Source organism: Euprymna scolopes, chromosome 42, assembly GCF_053919585.1.
Source record: "Euprymna scolopes isolate OS-2025 chromosome 42, ASM5391958v1, whole genome shotgun sequence".
Taxonomy (NCBI): domain Eukaryota; kingdom Metazoa; phylum Mollusca; class Cephalopoda; order Sepiida; family Sepiolidae; genus Euprymna; species Euprymna scolopes.
The window spans coordinates 25,023,863-25,034,015 of NC_136523.1; positions in this window are offsets into that span (position 1 = coordinate 25,023,863).

Consider the following 10,153-nt stretch of genomic DNA (forward strand, 5'->3'; position numbering starts at 1 on the left):
CACAGATATATATATATATATATATATATATATATACTACACACACACACACATATATATATACTACACACACAGATATATATATATATATATATATATACTACACACACACACACATATATATATATATATATATATATATATATATATATATATATATATATATATATATGCCAAATTTATTTTGGAATCCGAAGAGGGGCTATTTTTGGAATATTTTAAATAATATAATGTTTAAACTTGTCCAAGAAACACATCAGAAATTCACCATATGATGTTCTTGTTTTATATATATATATATATATATATATATATATATATATATATGTGTGTGTGTGTGTGTGTGTGTGTATGTGTGTGTTTGTGCGCACGCGCGTATGTATGTATGTATGTATGTATGTATGTATGTATGTATATAAGTGATTGAGTTTCTTAGCTTTAATGAAAGCAATTCATCTAGTAAAAAAATACTTGATTGACAATAAACGGTAATCCTCTAGTGCTTCAAAATTCATCATGTGCCAGCATAGAAGTAGTGAGGCCCAGAAAACGGCCATAATAATGTTCTTATTCGTACGCAGTCTGGTCTAACCGGGGATAGCGAAACATAGAATTTCACACTAAAATACACGGCAGGCTTTTTTTTAGTATTTTGCCCTCTTAATACTCAGATTGACAAAAGGTGGAAGATTTGTTTATTTCTGCGTTGGAATCTTTCCATTTAACACTTATGGCTAGTCTTTCATCTTTAAATGGTAGATTTTTTTTACTAGTTCCTTACATCAAGTGGCTTCATGCACTGTTTAGAGCGACATGCATGAAAATGTTAAAAATAAGAAAACCTATTTTTACTGCAATCAGCTCCTAAAATAGTGAATGCAATTTGATCTCAATTTTACAGATTTAATGTATATATATATATATATATATATATATATATATATATATATATATATATATATATATATATATATATGTCTGTGTGTGTGTGTGTGTGTGTGTTGGGGGGGATTCTATGATTTGCTTTGACAAAAAAAGCGACACCTCTTATTTGTGACGGTCAGATGATCTCAGTGTTTATTGGCGTGCAATATGATAATGTACGCCTAAAAAACGTGTTGTATAGATGAATATCGTATTGACCGAGATTTATATTAGATGGACCGGGCATTTCGCAGTTAAGATAAAAAACAAAACGAAAAAATGGTCATTAACAAATAATTGACAAATTAATGTTACCAAATGCAAGAGACGTTACTTTACCACCTATCTGGATATGTTTTTCTGTGTTTTAACTTATTTTAAAGCGCTTATTTACTTCGAATCAAAAGTAGCAAGGAGCTTTAATTAAGAGTAAATAAAATGGTTGGTATAATAGGGTTACATTATCTTTCCAAAATCAATGATCGCCCAAAAATCAATAATTAAACAAAGTACTCACAGCACATTAAAATTTTTTGCATTATTAATGATGTTTATTGGGTATTTTCGACCAGTATTTCGTTTAATTTTCGATTTTCATTGGGTTTATGTGCGCTCCTGGATAATCATCTAGTAGAACCTATTTTTATTGTTCTAATTTAAGTGACCGCAACCCCCCTGCCCTGTACGTGATCATGAGTTCGGGGCGAGGTGTAAGGAAAATTGTGGAAACAAAGAAAATGACATACTCTTAAGTCGTCCGCATTTGTGGCGTCATGTGGAATTAAGCTGCCAGAGAGGATAAAGAAAGAATCAAGATCACGGCGCCCACAACTTTTATTACTAGTGATCTCGCAAAGTGACGGAAAATCTCGCTGCTCGTATGCAAAATCTTGCTGCTTGTCTGCATAAAAGCGACTCGCAGGGGGAAAGCAGACAAGCAGTTGAAGGAAATTGTTACTAGGTCACTTTGCTTTTTTGTCTTTTTTTTTGTGGTACAGTTTCAAAGTAAATAAACGCTTTTAAATATGTTCAAACGCATTAATCTAATCTAGATTGGTAGGAGAGTAAATTGTGTTGCCTTTGGTAACGTTTATTTGTTATATTTTTGTTGTTTGACCAATATTTCGTTTTGTTGTCTTTACTGCAAAATGTCCGATAAAGGATTTAATATGATTTGAAATTTTTCTAATTTTTTTTATATATATATACGTTGGCTGCTTCAATTGATATAAGTATGTGTATATATTTTGTACAAATGATGACTTTAATGTTGCCGACAAAAAAACTGTATGATAGAAAACTGCTGTATAAATATGAAACTGTATCCAAAGACCGCTATAAAATTAAGTTTGAAAATCACAAAAAAAAATGAGTTACACTTTTTTTTTTCAATGTGTAAATGCTACGAAATGCAAATAAACCCGTCGACCATCGTGATTTATTGATTTACAGAAATAAACAATCAGAAAAAATATATCTTTTTTTTACGATCGTCTCTGAAAAACAAACAAACCCTAGAAACAAATTAAAAAAACAAACAAAAAAAACACAAAAAAAAACAAAAAAAAAACAAAACAAAAAAAACGAACAATACATCTTTGCTAAGGGAGATAACTGGCTCCCACGTAGAACTTAAACCGATAGCTCTACATGAAAAGGGGACAGAGCACTATATGCAAAAACATTAACTTTTTTCTTGTACATGTGGCGATGGCTGACTTAACAGAATCCAAAAAGAACAATAGCAAATCCTGCATTTGTATACGAGTATTTTTTATTATATAATAATTATATATATGTGTATATTTCGCAATCAAATAGTTACATCGAAACGATGTACATTATGCATCCCCACATCCATACATCCATACATCCATACATACATACATCCATACATAAATACATACATACATACATATATATGTGTATATATATATATATATATATATATATATATATATATATATATATATATATATATAAAATTTGCCTTTACACAGGCAGTAATTTGTTGTAAACGGGTCATGGTGGCGAAGGTTCAGTTTTGCGGAGAACACGGTTAGTTGGGCGCGAAAAAAAAAGCCTTCTTTTCCTGAAACTTGATTTTCGTTTTTCATTAAGAATTCCGATTTCGAAAATAAACATTTTTGCCAGAAGAGGTCTCTAGTTACTAAATACTAGAAAACCGAAACATGCTCATGACGGTGTGGCAACAAACTACTGATTATGCAAAGACAAATTTAAAATGTAACTTCGCTACTTCCGTATTGAGCACTCTTGTATTAACCTCGTTATATTTCACTGGTTACCCTACTTTTGAAAAATAGCAACCTCAAATTATATATATATATATATATATATATATATATATATATATATATATATATATATATATATATATATATATATATTAAGATATCCTCCGATAAAGAAAACAATTAATTTAATGAGGTTATTTATAGTGCTCAAGCGAAAGAGCAATGATTACCTTTATTAAATTCCAAGTAAAAATAAAAAAAATGCATGGACACAACACAGGCAATGTCAATGTTTCAGTCAACAAACGACATTATCGTTCCTAATTCACGAGAAATATAGTCTTTGAATAAACACACAAAATCTGTGGAGTGTTTAAATATTGCAATGTTAAAAAACTCGGCAAGGTGTGTGTTTTTATTCAGGGACTATATTTTTCATGATATAAGAACATTGGTTCACCCGATGAGGTAGTTGACCTAAACATTGGCATTGGCTGTGTCGTGACTACGTAAATTGGTTACTTGAAATAAAATAAAAGTATATATACAAATATATATATATATATATATATATATATATATATATATATATGCACGTAATATATTTATGTATAATGTTATGAAGCAATGAACAATTCCATTCTGAATATGTATATATATGAACATTCCTAAAAACGAAGAAATATATATATGCATATATACATACATATATATATATATATATATATATATATATATATATATATGTATATATATGTATGGATATATATATATATGTATATATATGCATATATATGTATGTATATATGTATGTGTGTGTATTATATTTGAATTGTACGACGCATTTGTAAATGTATAAGTAGATTCATAATCTCAAAGATTTATTTGCAAAACTGACTGTAATTTATGTAAAATGATATATATATATATATATATATATATATATATATATATATATATATATATATATATAAACTTTGTGAATTCCAGGTATGAATTGCAATAAAATTGATTTTTCTGTTTAAATGAAATGATGTCTTGCGTTTTTTTTCTACAACCTGTGTTCTATTACGTCATCTTTTCTTGGGTGTTTTATGGAGCGAAATGACCTCTTACCAAAGACAAAACATTCCGATAAACCATGCGTATTACTTCCGGATGTCTGACGTCGCCCCCCCCACACAATGGTTACTCTTAGTAAGCTTAATCGCACCACTTCACATAAGAAGGGCCAAGGCAACTCAAAAATGGATTCAACCCCAAATATAAAGTTTCACATGGGTTTGAATACTCTATATATTAAGTTTCATGTCTATACACAAAAACTGACAAAGGAGTCTGGTAGGCAATTTTTTTTAAACAAATATATATATATATATATATATATATATATATATATATATATATATATATATATATATATATACATGATGAGATGACACCAGGGACTTAATAATCCGATAGAAAGATGTCCCAGAAACCTTGAGACTAGAGTCCCGAAAACCCTTCTAAATGTCAAAAAAAAAAAAAAAAAAAAAAAAATCGACCCAGTTAAGACATGGAAGGATTGGTTATTTATGTTTTACGGCATATCAACCCTTTTCAGGTTATTTAATGCCGAATCTAGTGATTTTGAAGATTTTTTTAATAGAATGTTTTTTTTCACGTCCGTTTCTATTTAACCCATAGTCCGGACCCTAACAGGTACTACCACTCCGGATCAGAGCGGGCCTGGGAGTAATGGCAACACTCTCCAAAGCCTGCAAGCTGGAGCCTCACCATCGGATATAGTTTAAGGTCATATCCAGGACCGAGACATGGTAGGAGGAATGGAGAAACAATACTCCCAATGGAGAACACATCATTGAAAACTCGACTTTACGCCTCCCAGGCTTTGCTACAAATAGTAAGAAGCAGAAGATAGCCGCAAACCGGATCAGAACAAGACACTGCAAGACTGCAGTGAACAAACACACCCCACCCCGGACGTCCATCTATCTAGCGTGGCTGCAGCCGAGATTGAACTCACTGCACGAGTTTGTAGTGTAGTTCAAGTTTTTCCGGTAGCTGAATACTTCATGCTTCGCCAGGCCTATCAAGAGTGTTTTTTAATCGTGACGCCATTACTAGCTGGGCTGCCTACCACGGCTTAAGAGTGTCCCATCTACCCTCTATAGAAGAGTAGACCGCGCCAGTTTCTCAACCTAGTATTTTACCTCACACATCTGGTACTGGCCAGGCTCAAGTTGCTTAACTTCGCTGATCGGGTGAGGAGCAGTGTCTCAACGTGTTTGTTCCGTACACCCAGGACATAGACCAACTGATTTACACTATCCAATCACTTGAATGGAAGGAGGCTGTATGATAGCCCACCTATCTGAAGACAATTTCTCAGATTGGCAAAAAAATATGGATGGATACCTAACGCTGCTACCCCTCCTCCTCCTCCTCCTCCTCCTCCTCCTACTACTACTACTACTACTACTACTACTACTATCAGAGGCCAGCATGAAAATCGGACGTATCTGATTTTTCTTGTGGGGGTGTTCTTTACAACTAATGCTCTTATTTACTTGCCTCCCCACGAGGGCAGAGTTAGACACAAGATCGGTTTTTAATGTAGGGGAAATCCAGCTCCCCTGAAAGGGGCACTCTGGATAGGAACACATATAAAAGTTGCCCCAATCCAGAAAGATTTTTCCTCCACTGATCGAGATCAGAAAACGTGAAGTGTGGTATCAGAACAGATACTACACTTTGATCGTAACTGATGTTTCCAAACGAAAATTATCAATTAAAGTTCTTCATCGAAGGAGTAAGTGCGCGGAAAAAAAATGGATGAAATCCTCTTGGAATATTTTGAGTAGCGAGTCACGAAAGAAATTGAGGCATACACAAAAGAGCTGTTTAACTATCTGTTCCTAAATCTAAAAAAATCTAAGCATATGTTCCGTGTTAAACTCTGCTCGCCTGGTCTGCTTTCCAGCTAACTACAACATGGTCGTCTCCAAGTCCAATGTAAACAAATTCTTGCTGAGAGGTCCCCTGAAATAATCAAATTATACCAAATTCTAACTAACGATTATTGCGCTGTTGTACCGATGACTAGCGTACAACAATTAAATCTTATCCTTGAGTGGCTTTCGTACAAAAAATATTTGTGAATGCCGAATTCAGATATGAAATCCGTCTTCACCCATCAACTCTAGTTTGTTTTTTAGATCTGCATACTGTACATTTTGTCGGCATCATCATCATCATCATCATCATCATCATCATCATCATCATCATCATCATCATCATCATCATCATCATCACGTGGTCTCCTGCATGGTACAGGCATTGGCAGCGATGACTCTCCATCTATCTTTCTCCCTCGAGGCATTCATGAATTCGCTGTTTATGTTCCTATTTACTTGCCTCCCCACGAGGGCACGGTTAGACACAAAGCCGGTTTTTAATGTTGGGGAAATCCAGCTCCCCCGAAACGGACCCTCTGTATAGAAACAAAGTTAAAAATTGACTCAGTCTAGAGTGGATTTCTTCTTCAGTGGCCAAGGACAGAAAAGGTGGAGTGTAGTAGCAGAAAAGATACTACACTTTGCTTCAAGCCAAAGGGTCAAGAATTCGTTGTTAATGTTGTCCAGGTATTCAGTCTGTCAATGTATGTTTCTCGCTGTTGTCCTCTGCTTCCTCTAACTATGATGGACTCTACCGTCGATTGCAACGTACGAGGTTCCGTCACAACATTTTTTTTTACAAGGTGGTCACTACTTACCATGGCCCGGAAGCCACTCAGGGATAAGGGTTATTGTAAGTACAGTACATTAGTGTGGATATTTAAAGTGTCTACTTAAGGGGGCGGTTCATCAGGAATTTGTTTACGTTGGACTTGAAGACATCCAAGTTGTAGTCAGGACGAAACAGAGTTCCACAGGCGTGAAGTTCTAAGACAGAAGCTTTGTTCAAGGAATCTACGTTTTGATTAGGCATAGATAAAGAGTGGGGAAAGTTTTTGAGAATGGATTCAGCTAGACGGGTGTTTTTTGTAAAAGATTGGCGAGGGGGGGGGGCAGAGATTTGAGTTCAGGCGAGCACCTGCCATGGAAATAAAGATAAAACAAAGATAGGCTTGCAACGTCTCTTCTGTGGGAGAGAGGTTGTAGGGAAGAGAAAAGGGCATCCCCCACTAAGTCACGAAGTCTATTTTGTACTCTGTCAAGGCAGGAAAGGCTGTTTTTAGCAGCTCCTGCCCAGATATGGCAGCAGTATTCCATTCTTGGACGTACTTGGCTTTTATATAGATAGAGAATTGTATCAGTAGTGAGATATCTTGTGGAGCGGCAGAAGGATCCCGCCATCTTTCTAACTGTTCCGGAAATCTACACAGATTAATTGTTTCTAACGGTGAAGGCTTCGTGTAGAACCAACCACACTTTTTTCTATTACTGCTAATCCTTATCGGTGCAGATGACTGCCACAAGACAAAGCACACAATGCAACGCAGGATTTTACATCAGAGTTACCTTCTGCTAGATGCATGTCTTATCCAAGACTGGGGCTTCATCGCCCCCTGTAAATTAATGCGCCTCCAGATACTAACTTAGAAATTTCTACGACTCGGCGCGGTACATACATCGGGTAGCCTTCCAAGTGGTCACCCATCTGGTACTGGCAAGTTGCTTAACTTCGGTGCCGTATAAACATGCATGAACATCAACGCATGCATGTATTCAGAGTTAATTAGTCCTCGCGTGAAAGAGCAGGACACAAAATGTTTTAAATAATAATAATAATAATAATAATAATAATAATAGAATAACAATAATAAAGACTTTCGCTGGCGAGGACTACTATCGAGCGTACCCAGTTATACAGTCCTTTTGAAATTTTCATCTCTATTTTTCTCGTTATCTACTGAATAGTTTTAATGAAACCTATACGAAATATTTACTTATTAAATTGTAAAGATTTTCTATTCTGAAAGAAGTCTTAAAAATTTAATCTAAAAAAGTTATTTTAAAGTTTTTGTTAAAAAAAAAAAGATTTTCTCATTATTCAGACAAGTATGACAAAGAGGGAGTTGCAAAAAAGAGTTGTGGTGTGAGGATAAAGATAAGAGTTTTTATAAATACATGCAAAATCACATTCATTTTTTAAATCCAAATTAATAAATTAAATAAAATATAATCTTTAAAAGATACGATACAAGTTAGAAAAGCATTTCATCCAAGGCGTGAAAATTGTTAAACAAAACGTTTTTACTATAGGCTTTAAAAATAAAGGTACAAGATTCAATTTGAAAAGTATTTATCTTCAAAATACACTTTTATACATTTTACTTTTTAAGATTATATTTTAAAACTCCCCTTCTAATATGTGTGACTTATGTCTTCATTTTTTTATTATTATGCAATATACGTAAATTATAGCATTACATTATATATACAGCTATACATTATATATACAGCTATACATTATATATTCAACTATAGATTTTATATACAGCTATACATTATATATACAGCTATACATTATATATACAGCAATACATAATATATACAGCTATACATTATATATACAGCTATACATAATATATACAGCTATACATAATATATACAGCTATACATTATATGCACAGCTATACATTATATATACAGCTATACATTATATATACAGCTATACATTATATATACAGCTATAGATTTTATATACAGCTATACATTATATATACAACTATACATTATATATACAACTATTTATTTTATATACAGCTATACATTATATATACAGCTATACATTATATATACAGCAGTGCATTATATATACAGCTATATTATACGATGGGGCGTGCAATAAGTAATGCCCCTGACCCACTTCCAGTTTTCTGATCTAGCTGAGATTTTGCATGTACACTGATTTATATCTCTACGGATTATGTGGCAAATTACAGCTTGGAACTAATTGTGGTTTCTGCTTTACATTGTTTGAACAGACAGGTGTGAAATGGAGCCTGTTGAATGTCGACCAGTCATCTGCTTTTTGTATTTGAAAGGACGCACACCATAGGAGACTTTTGATGAAATGAAAGACACTTATCGTGATAATTCCCCATCATATGATTTTGTAAAACGCTGGCATCGTGAATTCAAACATGGCCAGAGGTCTTTGAAAACAGTTCCCAGACCTAGTCGCCCCCTTTCTGCCATTGATTAGGCATCTGTCCGTCAAGTTGAGGCTGCCACTTTGGAAGATCACCGCATTACTATTCGCCAAATAGCCCAAGATGTTAAGATTAGTACAGGGTCTGTGGAAACTATCATCCATGACCATTTGCATATGAAGGTGTCTGCCAGATGGATTCCCAGGTTGCTCACACCATTCCAGAAGCGATAACGCGTCGAATGCTCGAGGATGAATTTGGAGATGTGCCAAGAAGATGAGTCAAAGTTTTTCAAAAGACTGATTACACAGGATGAAACCTGAGTCCATCACTATGATCCAGAGACCAAAGCCCAGTCAATGCAGTGGAAGTACTTGGTCTCACCACCTCCAAAAAAGGCAAAGGTGCAGGTCTCCGCTGGCAAGGTCATGCTCACAGCTTATGGGACCAGGACGGAGTAGTGATGACAGATTTCCTGGCAAAGAGTAGCACAATTACAGGAGCCTAATATGCTTCACTTTTGAGGAAAGTAAGGGAAGCTATCAAAATCAAGTGGCGGGTGCAAGATCAGCAAAGGTACCCTCCTCCTGCAGGACAACGCTCCCGTTCACAACTCGCATGTCGCCAGATCAGAAGCACGGGCGTGTGGTTATGAAATGCTCCCCATACTCCCTACTCTCCTGACCTTGGACACTCTAACTTTCACCTATTTCCAGCCATGAAGTTGTTTTTGAAAGAAAAGCGTTTCCCAGATAATGCAGCCTTGATTTCTGAAGTCACGTCGTGGTTGGAGGACCAACCTGGCATC